We start from the raw sequence: 14,418 nt of genomic DNA, 5'->3' as shown, positions 1-14,418 counted from the left end.
GGGACTCTAATCTGGAGAACCGGGTTTGATTCCTCACTCCTCCACTTGAAGCCAGCTGGGTGACCTTGGGTCAGTCACAGCTGTATTGGATCCAGAGGAGTTAGCCAGGTTAGTCTGTAGTAGCAAAATAGAAAAGAGTCCAGTAGCACCTTTAAGACTAACCAACTTTACTGTAGCATAAGCTTTCGAGAACCACAGTTCTCTTCGTCAGTTGTCTGAGAGCTCTCTCAACCCCATCCACCTCACAGGGTGATTGTTGTGGGGATAATAACAACATACTTTGTAAACTGCTCTGAGTGGGTGTTAAGTCATCCTGAAGGGCGGTATATAAATCGAATGTTGTTGTTGTTATTACTACCAAGTGAACGTGCATTGGCTTATTCTTACAAAGAGATATACGCAAGTATATGCTGGATGTGCGTGCGTTCACAGTGGCAAGTGAAAAGGGCTTCTGCCTCACTCCAATCTTACACTAATTCTCTCTCCCTTCCTTTAATAATAATAATAACATTCGATTTATATACCGCCCTTCAGGACAACTTAATGCCCACTCAGAGAGGTTTACAAAGTATTATTATTATCCCCCCAACAATCACCCTGTGAGGTGGGTGGGGCTGAGAGAGCTCCAGAGAACTGTGACTCGCCCAAGGTCACCCAGCTGGCTTCAAACTGAGGAGTGAGGAGGAATCAAACTGCCTCTCCAGATTAGAGTCCTGCCGCTCTTAAGTGACTGACTCAAGGTCACCCAGCTGGCTTCGTGGAGGAGTGGGGAATCAGACCTGGTTCTCCAGATTAGAGTCCCGTGCTCTTAACCACTACACCAAACTGGCTCTTTAAAATAGTTCTTTATTTTACCCCACTTTAAAAAAAGCAAAGTGTTTTCATTCAATAGCTAGGTAGCACCCTCATCACTCATGGCAAAATCATACGGCAATTGTCACAGCATACTTTGGTTTAAGGACTGAAGAGATGCACTTTTCTGAGCTGCCAGCAGGGTCTAGAGACGCAAGACTAGAAGTACCCAAAGAAGCTCTGTAACCTTCGCACAACTCAGTTCCCTACTCTAGGTGCATCCCTCCACACATTCATAACACACAGCAGGATTTCAAAACTGGTTTCCTGCAAGAGAAGCAGGCCTGGGCCATTTCCAGATGGCTTACCTGCCTCCGGAACGTCGCGCCATCTTGTGGGGAAAACGCGAAATATCACGTTTTCTCGCGCGAGTTTTGCACGATGTCGCGCAAAACTCGCGCGAGAAAACACGGTATTTCGCGTTTTCCCCGCAAGATGGCGCGACGTTCCGGAGGCAGGTAAGCCGTCTGGAAACGGCCCTGAAGTGCTGTTCCTTCCCTCTTGAACCTTAAAGGCGTAAGTCCTTTCCCCAGAGAGCTTTAAGAGTTGAAACGGCTTATTCTTTTCTTTTAGTGAAGGACATTTAAAATTGTGCATCAGTTTTGAGAATGGAACATGCACACCACTGATCTGTGTTTTCTGTGTCATTATGCTGACATTAAACAAGCCTGACTCTAGCCATTAAAATAAATCAGCCATGTGAACGTTTTAGAGGCTGAATACAAATAAGCCAATAAAGAGATCCAATTACAGTAGCGTAAAAATAGAAGGAACATATTTGATTTCCATTTCTTATCTCGAAACATTATTTCTGCAAACTGCCTTTTTTCCACTGGAAAAACAGAGCATTTCACTCGATCGACATGATTGCCAGACTAATATCACTATCCGGTTAATTGCACTACCGTATCATTAAACCTTGGCAATTGGCGCCGTCCCATTCGTATACAGTTTAATACAAACCACAGCAAAAGGTGGATAGAGTTAAAGTTCCACTTTATAACAGTCTTATCCATCCTTTTATAAATCCAAGACAAGCAAAGAGTCATTAATGTTGGCCAGGGCTTTTTTTCTGGGAAAAGAGGTGGTGGAACTCAGTGGGTTGCCAGCACAGGGGGCAACTCCTGGCAGGAGGTGGTGCCCCTGGTACCACATGCGCACGTGTGAAGTGTGTGCACGCTTCTGGGACTGCACAATGACGTCACTTTGGGTCAGCTAGAACAAGGGGAGTTTTTTAAAATTTAAATTGTCTTCAGTGAAAATGGTCACATGGCTGGTGGCCCCGCCCCCTGATCTCCAGGCAGAGAGGAGTTTAGATCGCCCTCCGCGCCATGCACGGAGATCTAAACTCTCCTCTGTCTGGAGACCAGGGGGCGGGGCCACCAGCCATGTGACCATTTTCAAGAGGTGCCGGAACTCCGTTCCACCGCGTTCTGGCTGAAAAAAAAAGCCCTGATGTTGGCTACTGCTGAGACCACCTATTAGGCAATATATAGTATGGAGTAGAGGCAATTATCAGATAGGATCTCCCACAGTTGCACAAAGATTGCACACGTAGTTGTGTCATCCCAAAGAAAAATCTAAAGCAAAAAAGCCAAATAATAGCCTTTTTGATCAGGACCCATTGAAATAACATAGAACACTGTGCATATTCAAGTCCCCTACAACCATCTGGCTGGATGCTAGCCCATACAAAAGGAGGGGGGAGTAGAAGGGGAGGGGAAAGACGTTTCATGCCCCAATCTTTTCTTCTCTTTTCCCTTTTTTAAAAACATGCAGCCCAACGAAGAGTTCTAGAGGACTCAAAGGCTTACATGGTGCTCTTTACGTTATCTTGGTTGATCGTAATAGATGATATCACACGGATCTTGTTCTTACACAACAGTGTAATTATTTCAATGCCCATTTGCATTTTGCTCTAGAGTTTCCTTTTGCATTCGCACTCAGACATGACCATACTAGCATTCACGATTCTAAAGATAAAGGTCCTCATACAGTATAAGAAACCACATGCACCGTTCACGAGACAACAGGACTGCCTGCCTTTGAACGAAGCAGACAGGAGGGCAGATATGACCTGAAATTCGGTACTGACATCAATTATGTCTGATCTTTCTTATTATTCCAAGTAACCAAATAGTTGCTAGATAACTGCGACGCGGTTGAAAAAGGAAATAAGATGGGCAAAGTGAGGGATGAAACCAGACAGTGAAACATCATAGATAGAAGCAGGGTAAAGAAGGGAGCTCACCATTTGGAGACGTTCAACAGTGTTTGGAAAACAGCCATTTGTAGCAGAGCGGAGAGTAGTTAAGGTTTTCTTTAACTGGTTACAGAACGGCAGGACAGGAACAAGGCTATGGCTTTGATCCCACTGAAAATCTCAGCTGATGGAAGAATTTCTGTCAATGGGGTGTGACTTCTGTGCAACCTAAATGCCTCCCAGATGCTGAGCCTTCCCTACCTGGAACAGCATGAGATGGGCAAAAGCCCCTTCTGCAGCAGGGACAGAACGCCTCGCTTTCCCTGATGTCAAGCCGAAAGGCATGCAATCAACTCGTATGTGGTCGTTTGCGCTTCTCATTGGAGCAGCGATGAATTGCAGGCAAAGCTCCGTTCCTGCAGCCTCCTGTGTTGCCCCAAGCATGGGATAAAAAGGGAATCTAAAACTCAATTATTTCTGATACCTAGATATTTATCCTCCTATATTCCCACCAGTGCTAAAGCAAAAAGAAGAATAATTTAAAAAATTCCCACCGTGTGCTTTCAAACCAGCGATTCATCGATCCTGTGCTAGACTTTAAAAAAAATTAAAAAGAGGAAAGAGGGGAGAGAGGAAGAATGGAAAGGAGGGGAGAGGGAGTGGCTGGCTAGACAAGAGTAGCCAATCACAATGCAGTGGGTTGGCAGGGGGGCAGGAGAGGGGAGGAAGAGGGTGGAACACCAAAAATGGAATGAAGAGCATGCACGGGAAACAGCCTACCGCAAAGTGGATTTTTTCAAAAAAGTCATGGTATAAGCCCTCCCAGGAAAGCCAGGAATCACTGCATAGTGGCCAGAGTGACTACTCATGGTGGCAAATCTGGCGCAGATGGTCATGAAACCAGCAAAATAGACCCTGAATTGAACTGGCGAAACAGACCCGTGCAGACTTGGCTAAAAATCCCCACCCTACTGAAAACCATTACATTGTTAGAGAAGAACTGGAAAAAATACCATGCTCCACAGTAAGGGAACAGAGGGAATAGGCAAAGGTCACAAGTTAAAACTATTTTAAAATGTACTTAAAGCTAACCAGTGAAAAGTGAAATCTTATGAAATAATTGACAAGTGGCCCTGATCTGAGGATACTTAAATCTGGAGAATGGACCCCTGAATGGACAAGACAGATCTTCCTACACACTTAAAAAATTCCCCAGGTTTGCAGAAAAATCTGAAATCTAAAAGAAAATACATTTTTTTAAAAATCCAAAATTATAAAAGGAGCGCCTGCAGTTTTAAGAATTAGATTCCCTCAGTGGCTGTTGCTAGGCAACCATAATAGTTTAGCCAGTATTGCAGGCTTGGTTTCTGTAAGTAAAATGCAGGGAGAGGGGCAAGGCCCTTTCCAGGACTGTTTTGGCTTTTGAAGGAGGACTCACTGGGGCCAGGCCCAGCAGCACCACTGGGTGATTTGATACCAAATGACTTGCATGACTCACCAAGGCCTGGCTGTTTGCTGCTGCTGCTCAACAGCAGCACCTCCCAAAAGCCAGCGTAGTGCAGTGGTCAGAGTAGGATGTGGGAGACCCAGGATTAAATCACCACCCTGCTGTGGAACCTCACTGGGTGACTTTGAGCCAGCCACACACTGTCAGTCTAATCTTCTTCTTAGGGCTGTTGAGAAGATAATATAGAGGCAAGGAGAATGATGTTAGCTGCTTTGGATCCCCATTGTGGAGAAAGGCAGTATATAAATGAAGAAAATTAATAAATATAGGTGAAAATGGGGGGGGGGGATAAAAGGTAAGCTGGTTAGTGGTATGGAGGCTGCTGGGAAGATGGAAAGAGGAAATAGTGTGGGGAAGGGGATACAGGGAAACTGAAGTACCTCCTGCAAGTCCTTAAAGGTTCTCCATCAGGCCTGGCTCAGCTGGTACCACAGAACTGGGCTGCAGGGGAAAGGTTGCTGGGAGGGGGAAGGGGGAAAGGTGAAGACTGGGGGGCAGACAAAGGTGAATAAGGAGAGCAGGAAAAGGGGGAGAGGCTATGAGGGGCAGGGAAAGGAAACAAGACATGGTAAGGGAAGAGGAAATGAGATACCTTCTGCATGTCCTTTGTGGGTCTCCCATTTGTAGAAGTCTAATAGCAGTCCTTTGTAAAACAGGATTGCTTTTGAAACCATCCCTTGTTCCATGAAGGCTGCCCAAACAGACATGCAAGCATTCCATTCTACCAAAAATGACTCCTTTTTACAATCAAAACTTCCAGTCCTTTATTGCTTCAGGTTTTCTGTTACAAAACTTTATGACCCTCAATGTATTCCTTGCTCCAGCATCTTTGGTGTCTGAATGACCCACATTTAGGGTGCTTCAGTCCATTTTAAAATCTAGGATTCAGAGACCGACAGAATTTATAATACTAACTTTTACAGGTGCTCCAGTCAGTATTCCAAAAGTTCGCCTACATACATTTAGATTTAAAACATGCAGTCCTGAGGCGATGCAATAATTTAAAACACATAATTTTTATTAATATATTTCTGTACCACCTCTCTAAAAGTGTTCTATTTAATAATAATGGCGGGTTAGGCAACCCACACTTTTTTTTAACCTGTCTACAATACAATAAGTCTCTGAAGAATAATAGAACTTCTACCTATTCTTTGAATTTATTTGATTTATGGAGCTGCAGTTTTAACATATACTGATGTTTTTTAGTACAAAGCCAAGGAGGCAAGGCGCTTGAAAAAATGCCTAGGGGTTGAAAATTTTGTTTGACCGGTTCCAGATGGCTACCTCTAATATTCTAGCTTATCTTTAGGCAAACACAGCATAAAAAAATGAAAGCAAAAAGCACTTACAGTAAATTTGACAGACAGAGATAGAAGGAACAAGTAATTATAAACAGTTTTAAAAGCCATTATTTATAGCAGTTAATGGTGCAGTGCCTCTGGGTCCCCTTCTTGCTCAAGGCAAATGACTACAAGACGTATGTCGCAAGATAAAGCCATAAGGCAGATGAAGCCAAAGAGCAAAGGACTTCATACGTGCAACCGAGCACTATCACAGCTTTGCTGCCAATCAATTTCAATACTATCAATCACAGATCCACAGTTTATGAGTCAGCTATATTTACTCTGTGTACACTTATGTCTCTCAGTGAACACTGCAAAGTACAAGTAGATGACGTATGGCTAAACATGCTAGGATATGCTGTGGTGCTGCAAACATTGCATTGAGGTTCTCCTTCCACTAAACATACTCAGCCAAGATACACAACTTGTGATTCTGACTTTCTCAATAAAATATTGAAACAACCTACTGGTAAGGTGGGGTGAAAAAGCAAGTCTGAGAAAGCTATCTTGGGGAATCAATGGTGGCTGCTTGTGACTGATTTAACCTCTTTAATCATTCCAGTTTATGGCCCCCAGGGCTTTTTTCCAGTAGGAACCCAATGGAACGGAGTTCCGGCACCTCTTGAAAATGGTCACATGGCCGGTGGCCTCGCCCCCTGATCCCCAGACAGAGGGGAGTTTAGATTGCCCTCCGCGCCGCCGAGCACTGAGCGGCGTGGAGGGCAATCTAAACTCCCCTCTGTCTGGAGATTAGGGGGCGGGGCCACCGGCCATGTGACCATTTTCGCCAAGGGCAATTTAAACTTTAAAAAACTCCCCCTTTGTTCTAGCTGACCCAAAGTGACGTCATTGTGCGGTCTTGAGTTCCACCACTGAGTTCCACCACCTCTTTTCCCAGAAAAAAGCCCTGATGCCCCCTCTCCGCTAAACACTTTAGTGACCAAAATAGCAGTTACATGTGTGAAGGAGTTACATGTGTGAAAGTAACTGTACAACATAAAGCTAACACATATACAAAATTGAGTTAAAAACCAATAGGTCTGTCACAATAGGTCTGCATCCCTGTTTGTCCAAGGGGGAAGAGGGGCAAAACGAAGTGTGTGTACAACGCTTCCTCAAAGCACCCTCAATGCTCTTCCAATTCAAAAAAAAAATTATTCACATTAAAAAGTCCACAAATATAAACACAATTAGACTCCTGGAGAATGTAAAAGAATATATTAGCTTCAGACGTAAGGACAATCAAAGAGAAAACCAAAGTCTACAGTCTTTTCTCCGTGCTACGATCTCGCCGAGTTCCAAATAATTAAAGACAAGATTCCAGATTTCTTCATAACTGCTCCGCTGCGCACTATGATGCGAGCTACAGAATGGCCTTCTGATTGATTGTCTGTTTTATACCTTAGCTGAAAGCGTTAGAATGAGAAAATCGGCCATAGGCAGAGAGTGGAAGAATACCTAGATAAGCTGGCATGGGCAGAGTTGTACCACAGGGCATGGAGAAAGGTTTCTATTTCCTATATAGGAGGACTCCTATATAGGAGAAGATATGAAACACTGGAAGGTTCTTGCCAACCAAGTCTAGGGATACAATGTGGGAAAGGGGAATTATTCTAAATTTTGCCTCCCACTGCTGTCACGCCTCCTTTATCTCTGAATTACCCATATTACTTTGTGTCAGCTTTAGAAAGATTTTATACAGTAAACGTTCTCAGTCCCGTTCTCATCTATTAACAACTTTCTGGGTCTTCTGATAGGATTCCTCTGATGTTTGGGACAGCCTCCCCTTCTCTAACCATCCCAGGAGTGCCACCACATCTTTCTCAATTGTCTCTGAAAACACTTCCCTTCTGCTTTTGAACTGTTTGCTGCTAGTCAACTCTTGCAATAGCCCATCCCTAACATTAAGCTAAATAGAGCAGAGCAGAGAGGGGTTTTTCCTTCCCTGAGCTAAGGGAGTATGCATCACGGATAACCATCTAGATATAAACAAACCAAGTCATATCATTATACCTAAATGTATAAAATAATGTATCCACTAGAGGTGGGTACGAACTGAAATATGAACCAAAGTTCATCATGTACCGGCCCATTTTTTGGTTCGCGAACTGGCGGTTCATCAGAGAGCATTTCTGACGAACCGTGACAACCATGACAATTTTTAGGCCGGTTCATTTTTTGGTTCGTCACTGCAGATGGCCTGGTGCTGATCAATCAGTTTCCTAGGCAACGAGGAGGGAGGGCTTTCTGCAGACCTTCTGCTGCCCCGGAAGTGACGTATTCATGAACCAGGCAATTTCATGCCGGTTTGCGAAATGCGACGAACCACAAACCGCAACAAACTGCCATTTTCCTGGTTCGTGCCCATCTATCATAGTTATTCTGCCTGGCTATCCAGAATCCAGGCCAGCCTGGCTTGCCACCACGAGAGCAGGGAACACGCTTCCTGAATCTCCAGCCATCCTAGTTTAGATATATCTCTTCTTTTTCTTGTCCTTAGTGCACTTCTTTATAATCAAGGACTCTTGTTTCTTTGTTGAAGATAACTCAGGCTCTGTGTAAGCTTATTGTCTCTACAGCACGTATGCACAGCTGCACCCACTAGGCTATTGTGCCATGTGTTTTTGCAGGAGCTTGGAGAACAGGAGAGAGAAGGAGAAGTCAAAGAGGACCCACATTTGTGCTTAAGGAAAAGGTAAAACAGTAGTGTAACTGAGAGCCAAGCTACAAGTGAGGCCTGACACAGGCTGGATACTTGTCAGTTTCCCTCAAGTTTTGATGGGAAATGTAGGCGTCCTGGTTTCACAGCTTGGCTCTCCATTACAGCTGCAAGACCAGGATGCCTACATTTCCCATCAAAACTTGAGGGAAGCTGACAAGTGTCCAGCCTGTGTCAGGCATCGCTTGTAGCTTGGCTCCTAGAGTTGGAGAAAAAACAGAAGAAGATACGGATGCAGAAGGAGCAGGACAAACCAATAGTTCCGTTTTAGGTAAAAGCTTAAAATACATGGAAGGAATCTTGTCAGAAATAAAAGGTCAAGCAGAAATATTAGAAAGAAAGCTGTAGATTAAGAGCATAAAAACATGCATGTTAGGGAGACGAGGAGACAACATAAGAGAGCTCAGAACAAAGGCTGAATCCACACTTACCCGGCACAGCGCTAAGCAGGTGAAGTGAGAGCGTCTTTCTGGCGCGTTTTATGATGTCATCGCGTCATGAGAGCGGCATCATGGTGCGATGACATCATAAATCGCGCCAGAAAGATGCTCTCACTCCGCCTGCTTAGCGCTGTGCTGGTAAGTGTGGATTCGGCGAAAGTCTTAAGGAACTCCAGTATCAAGAAGGAAAACACATAATTAACATAATTAACAGGGAAAAATAGCTAAGGGTTAAACCAGAAAAGCACACATGCCCCAAAACATGTGGGGAGAAGAACAGAATGACAAAAACGGACAAAAGAAAAGCATCATAAAAACCCTGACCCCCTTTATCAAACATGAAATCACTGAAAATCCAAGTAAAAACAGTTTCAGCGGAATGACACTGAAACCACCGAATGGAAAAGTGTGAGTCAGAAGAAAGTTAAGACATAAGTAAGATGTACAAGAATTCTGAATATGAAGATTGGAAGGGAAATAGAAGGTGACAATTAGCAAACGACTTGGGGATCAAGAGATCGGGAAGAAAGAAACAACAGGATTTATAATAAGAAGGGAAAATACTAGCAGAGAAAAGTATGGAACGGACCGTGTCGGCAACTTACTCTGATTCTACTAATGGCAATTTGTGTGTCACATTTTAAACCAAATCCTGAGTTCTTCTGTTGCACAATAGCACACTCTACTGTGGTTAGTCTTGCAATTTCACGTCCATGCCCAGATATACGGCTGAACTCTTATTACAGCACATTATTCAAGACAAATAATTTCTATTCTTGAGTGCCGCCACTGAATTTAAACTTACATAACTTAGTTATTTCAGCTTAATATTATCTATAATTTAAATCAACTTCTAAAGTAAAATATAGGAATACTACGGGGGACAATCGAAGGCTTATTCAGAAGTTTTGTCAAGGAATAGGCTCTACTTAAGGCCCATTCTTTTTCAGAACCATTCCTGTATTCAGAACTGGCAAATTTTCTTATTCACAACTCTCATCTGCACTGTGTGTGTGTGGTGTGTGTGTATCTTGTGACAAGTTTATTCATTTGGCACAGTGTGGATTAATCCAAAGCCTTCTCAGTGCAAACTGATTCGTCAGTTCTAACAATTTCAATCAATAAATTCGAATGCAAGATTTATATTAAAAGCGTTCTCCAAGCTCCTCATAAGTGTTCAAACAGAACTTTTATCTCAGTCCCCAAACCGCACACCTTCTAACAACACAACCCATTTGGAAGCAGGAAAAAAAAGGAAATCCCATTCAAGTTGGCAAAACCAACCGGTGCCCATGGCATGCGTAATTTTATCTGTTTCGGTCCCACAACCTGCAGAGCTCAGGTTTTCCTTCCCTCCGGATGGATTCCTAATCCTGACCCACATTTACAGGCTGAGAAAGGCTAGTGCTCCACATCTGTTAAGGATTCCCCTTAAAAGAGGGTCAAATGAGACTCATTTCAGCATGACAGTATTATTTCTTAGTGGGCTGAGATGACACAAAGTTGGAACCGATATAACAAGTATTACTTTTCTTCCTTGGAAAGCAGGAACAGTATTCCTAATTTAGCACTGGAGAGCTATGGATGTTTGAACAGCTCTTCGTGCAAGCAGGACGACTTTCCAAAATTAATTGCTCATTTCAAATACAGTAATTCCCCCCCCCCCCCACACACACACAAAGTACGATCAAGAAATTCAGAAAAGGCATATATACCAAGTGACTGCAGTATTAAACACAGTGCTAAATCACAGCTGTCAGGTTAGTGAACTATTTTCCAGGAAAGTATAGGCAAGAGATTTATAGATCAACAAATTTGTTTTCTTGGAACTAGCTGTCTATTAGATCAAGACTAGCAGAAGCCTTTAAAAAAAAAAAGGTGGAGGGAGGAGAGAGAGAGAGAGAGGAAGAGAGAGAAAAAAAGAGACACCTTTGTACCTGTTTTGAAATGGTGATTAACTAGGTGAAAGATCTGCAGAAAGGCAATCAATGCTAATTAACATTCATACAGATAAAAAGGTTCAAGTTAATTGCTAAAGTGATAAAAGTACAGGAGGGACACTTAAAACAAAACTTTTTTTAAAAAAAGGTAACGATCAGGATTACTACCTTTTGCTCGAGTTAAAAATTCTGCTGAACAAATCATGATTTATCACATAAAGTCACAGGAGTTTTTGCTAAACTTTTAAGCAGCTAGGCTGGTGACCAGGAACCAACCTAAGTATCAAGTCTCTAACACAGAAACTAGACAGAATATTTACCTGCAGTTCCTGAGAGTCACGGCACTAAGCTACAGGAGATCCGAGCTCCCAGGGTCTGTGCCTCTAGCAACTGAACAGTCGAGCCAACTAGTGAACTGACAATTTTGGTGGCGGCTGCAGTCATGTGACCCAAAGGCACAGCGACAATGCACCAGCTTCCAGTTGTTGTGAGTTCTTTCTCCTGCAGTACTGATAAGTCTGAGGAAACTAATCTGGTTGTATTATACTTGAAACGCCTTCTGAAGGGAAAATCCTTATGGTTTAATTCCTCTTTCCAGTAAGTGCTGCCACTCCTGATGGAGAGAGAGAAAGCACCTACAGCACTTGTACGTTTTACAGTCCGATAGCAGAAAAACAGAGCTGAATTCTGAAACATGTAAATCAAATATAGAAATCCCAAACATCAAGAAAGAAACAGCTTTCAGTTGTGTGATACACCTAAAAAGTGTTCTTCATTTATCCTCGGCCTCTCCAAGACTTCCACGGGTAGATTCAAACCATAGCGCTCTCCGTGAGATCACTGGGGCTTACTCCCAAGTAACAGCACATGGAATTTCAACTTCAGGGTGACAGTCTTTGATGTATCTCTCCCTTCTTAGCCAGAAACTACCAAACCCTCCTGGGTATTGAGAAGAAATGTACCCAAATCCTCTTGCAAACACCTGCGGAGAACTTCACACCAGCTGTCAATTTTGCAACAAAAAACGCTTCCAAAAAAACAACAACAACCCACCCTCCAACAAAACATTCATTAGTTGCTTGCTGGGGACTGCAAGCCATGCTACAACTAGTTTGAACAAGTATTCTTTACAGTGCAATCTTCTTTCATTTTGCTTTTTAAATCAATTGCCAACGTGAGACGTTAAATTTCCTCCTGCATATTGCCCATCCTTAGCATTACCAGAGTGATTACACCCAAGGTCATGGGCTATTTAGGCCAGACCTCTCCTGGAGACATGAAGCTGCCTCACAGTAAATCAACCACAGGGTCGGTATTGTCTATTCTGCTGGGAGCAGCTCTCCAGGGTCTCAGGTGGTGGCGGCGGTGGGTCTTTCACGTTGCCTCCTTCCTGATCTTTTGAAAAAGGACCTGCTAAGGCTCAAACCTGTGATCTTTTGCACGCAAAGCGGACACTCCACCACTGAGCCACAGCCCCATCCGCTGCTGAAACCACAGTTAGCAATCCTGAAGTGCCCAGTCTGCTAATAGACATCACCAGGGATATGTATTCAGGATCTTAAGAGGCTAATTTAAAAAAGAAAAAGCGGGCCCTTCTGTTTCAAAGCAATAGTGCCTCTTAATTAAAAATAAAAACATCCAGACTTCAGTAAGATCCCACGGTTTGGAAGATGGTCTCTATTAACAGCTGTTGAACGAAAATATATATTTTGAAGTCTGCTGCTTGTAATTGTTTCCTCGCTGGAGCATTACAAACCCTTTGTTAATATTCCAGTAATAATGCCGTCTACATCCACTTCTTCTGCCTATCTGGCTGTGGTCATACATTTTGTGCACACAAAAGGACCGGCAAATCTGGGTTTCATTAGAGACTGAGATCATGCCTAAAGCTTTAGCAATGGTGCGCTGGAGTTTGACTCCTGTGTGTGTTCCCCTGTTGTTGTTTTTCTTCCTTCCAGACCTTCAAACTGCTCGTGGCCTGACTGATCATCACGTTTGGAGTCAAGGACTCATTTCCCCCAAGGTCATATTGGTCAACTACCCTGAAACTTTCCCCCTAATTTGATTTCTTTGCAGCATGTGGTTGTTCGCGCAAGTCGGTGCAAGTTATTTTCCCTACCGGCGTTGTTCGACTCTACATCCGTTGTGTGTATGCAGTATAAGATGGCATGCGTTGTGTGTCACCTTGTCTGTTACTGTGAAAGTTTATAATTGTTTCAAACGTACACAGTTCCTCTGTTTTCTATTCTGTAGGAGGGTTTTCTTTGACTTTTCATTTCCCTTCTGGAATCTGTTGTTTGCCAACATTCTATTATTGACACCTGGCTCCTGAGCAGTCAAAATATATTTGTGAAGTTTCCCATGACTGTTGCTCAGACAATGGCAAAAGGGGGGGGGGAGCTGCTTCAGTCTATATCAGGGGTTCCCAACATGGCGCATTTGGGTGCCATGTGCCTGCCAACATCTTTCCTGGTGCCTGCCAAGTGTTTTTAAAAAGGGTGCAAGGTCAGGTGGGGCTTTTGCCCAGCAAGGTTTCTAAGAGCTAAGCTACAAGTGACGAATTACTCTTGCCTGGCAAGTGAACAGACTCACGTGTATTCCTCCCTGTTCACTTGCCATTCACTTGCTTTCCACTTGATCAAGTGGAGCACAAGTGTGAACAGGGAGGAATACAAGTGAGGGCCAAGCTACACGTGACGAATGACACTTGAACGGCAAGTGTATTACTCCCTGTTCACTTGCCCTCCACTCACTCCACTTGCCGTTCAAGTGTCATTCGTCACTTGTTGCTTGGCCCTGAGTCTGTTCACTTGCCAGGCAAGTGTCATTCGTCTCTTGTAGCATGGCTCTGATTGACCACTGTAGATTTGACTGGCTGTGCAGATTTTTAAAAAATTGTTTTGGCAGCAGCTGCTACCACAGCACGAGGATCTTCACTGTGTGATTGAAGGTAAGCTGTGTGTATGTAATAAAGTATTTTTAAACAATATGTTCATTTAAAAGGCGTTCTGTTAAGCAGAGCTTCTACCTGAAATGGTGAAGAGTTTACTATTAGAGTTATGCATAATCTTGACATCCTGGGGTTGGCTCCACCCCTTTCGGCAGCCATTCTGTGGTTGGCTGTGCCCCCTCTGGCAGCTATTGGCTCCACCCATTTTGGCAGCCATGTTTGTCCAGGGGAACAGCTATAGAGCCCAGCGACACAGTTTATCACTGTCCTGCTTCAAAACACCGACCGCTATCTGAGAATCTAAAAAGCCTGAGCTTCCTATTATAGCTGTATGTGACTCTACTCAATCTGGCCCTTTTTTTAAAAAAAACGAAAAAGTAACAGAAGCTATCATCGCAAGTAAATCACTGACAAAGAAAGGAGCGATTTAATTCCCCCCCCCCCCGGCCTTTTCTACTCAA

The 14,418-nt window shown here is 43.5% G+C and overlaps 1 protein-coding gene across 2 annotated transcripts in view; it reads right to left on the bottom strand.

Annotated features, from left to right (window-relative positions):
* Positions 1-14,418, bottom strand: part of VDR (vitamin D receptor) — a 95,902-nt gene that overhangs the window by 65,083 nt on the left and 16,401 nt on the right. The window contains exon 1 of one of the 2 annotated variants that reach the window (XM_055003367.1): positions 11,328-11,415. The exons of the other annotated variant lie outside the window; for it this stretch is intronic. The gene's annotated coding sequence lies outside the window, so the exon portion shown is untranslated. Of the gene's footprint in view, positions 1-11,327; positions 11,416-14,418 lie in introns of those variants that run through there. 2 annotated transcript variants of the gene reach the window in all.

This window comes from Eublepharis macularius, chromosome 19 (genome assembly GCF_028583425.1).
Source record: "Eublepharis macularius isolate TG4126 chromosome 19, MPM_Emac_v1.0, whole genome shotgun sequence".
NCBI lineage: Eukaryota > Metazoa > Chordata > Lepidosauria > Squamata > Eublepharidae > Eublepharis > Eublepharis macularius.
The sequence above is the reverse complement of the archived record's forward strand: the minus strand, read 5'-3'. Positions and strand labels throughout refer to the sequence as shown.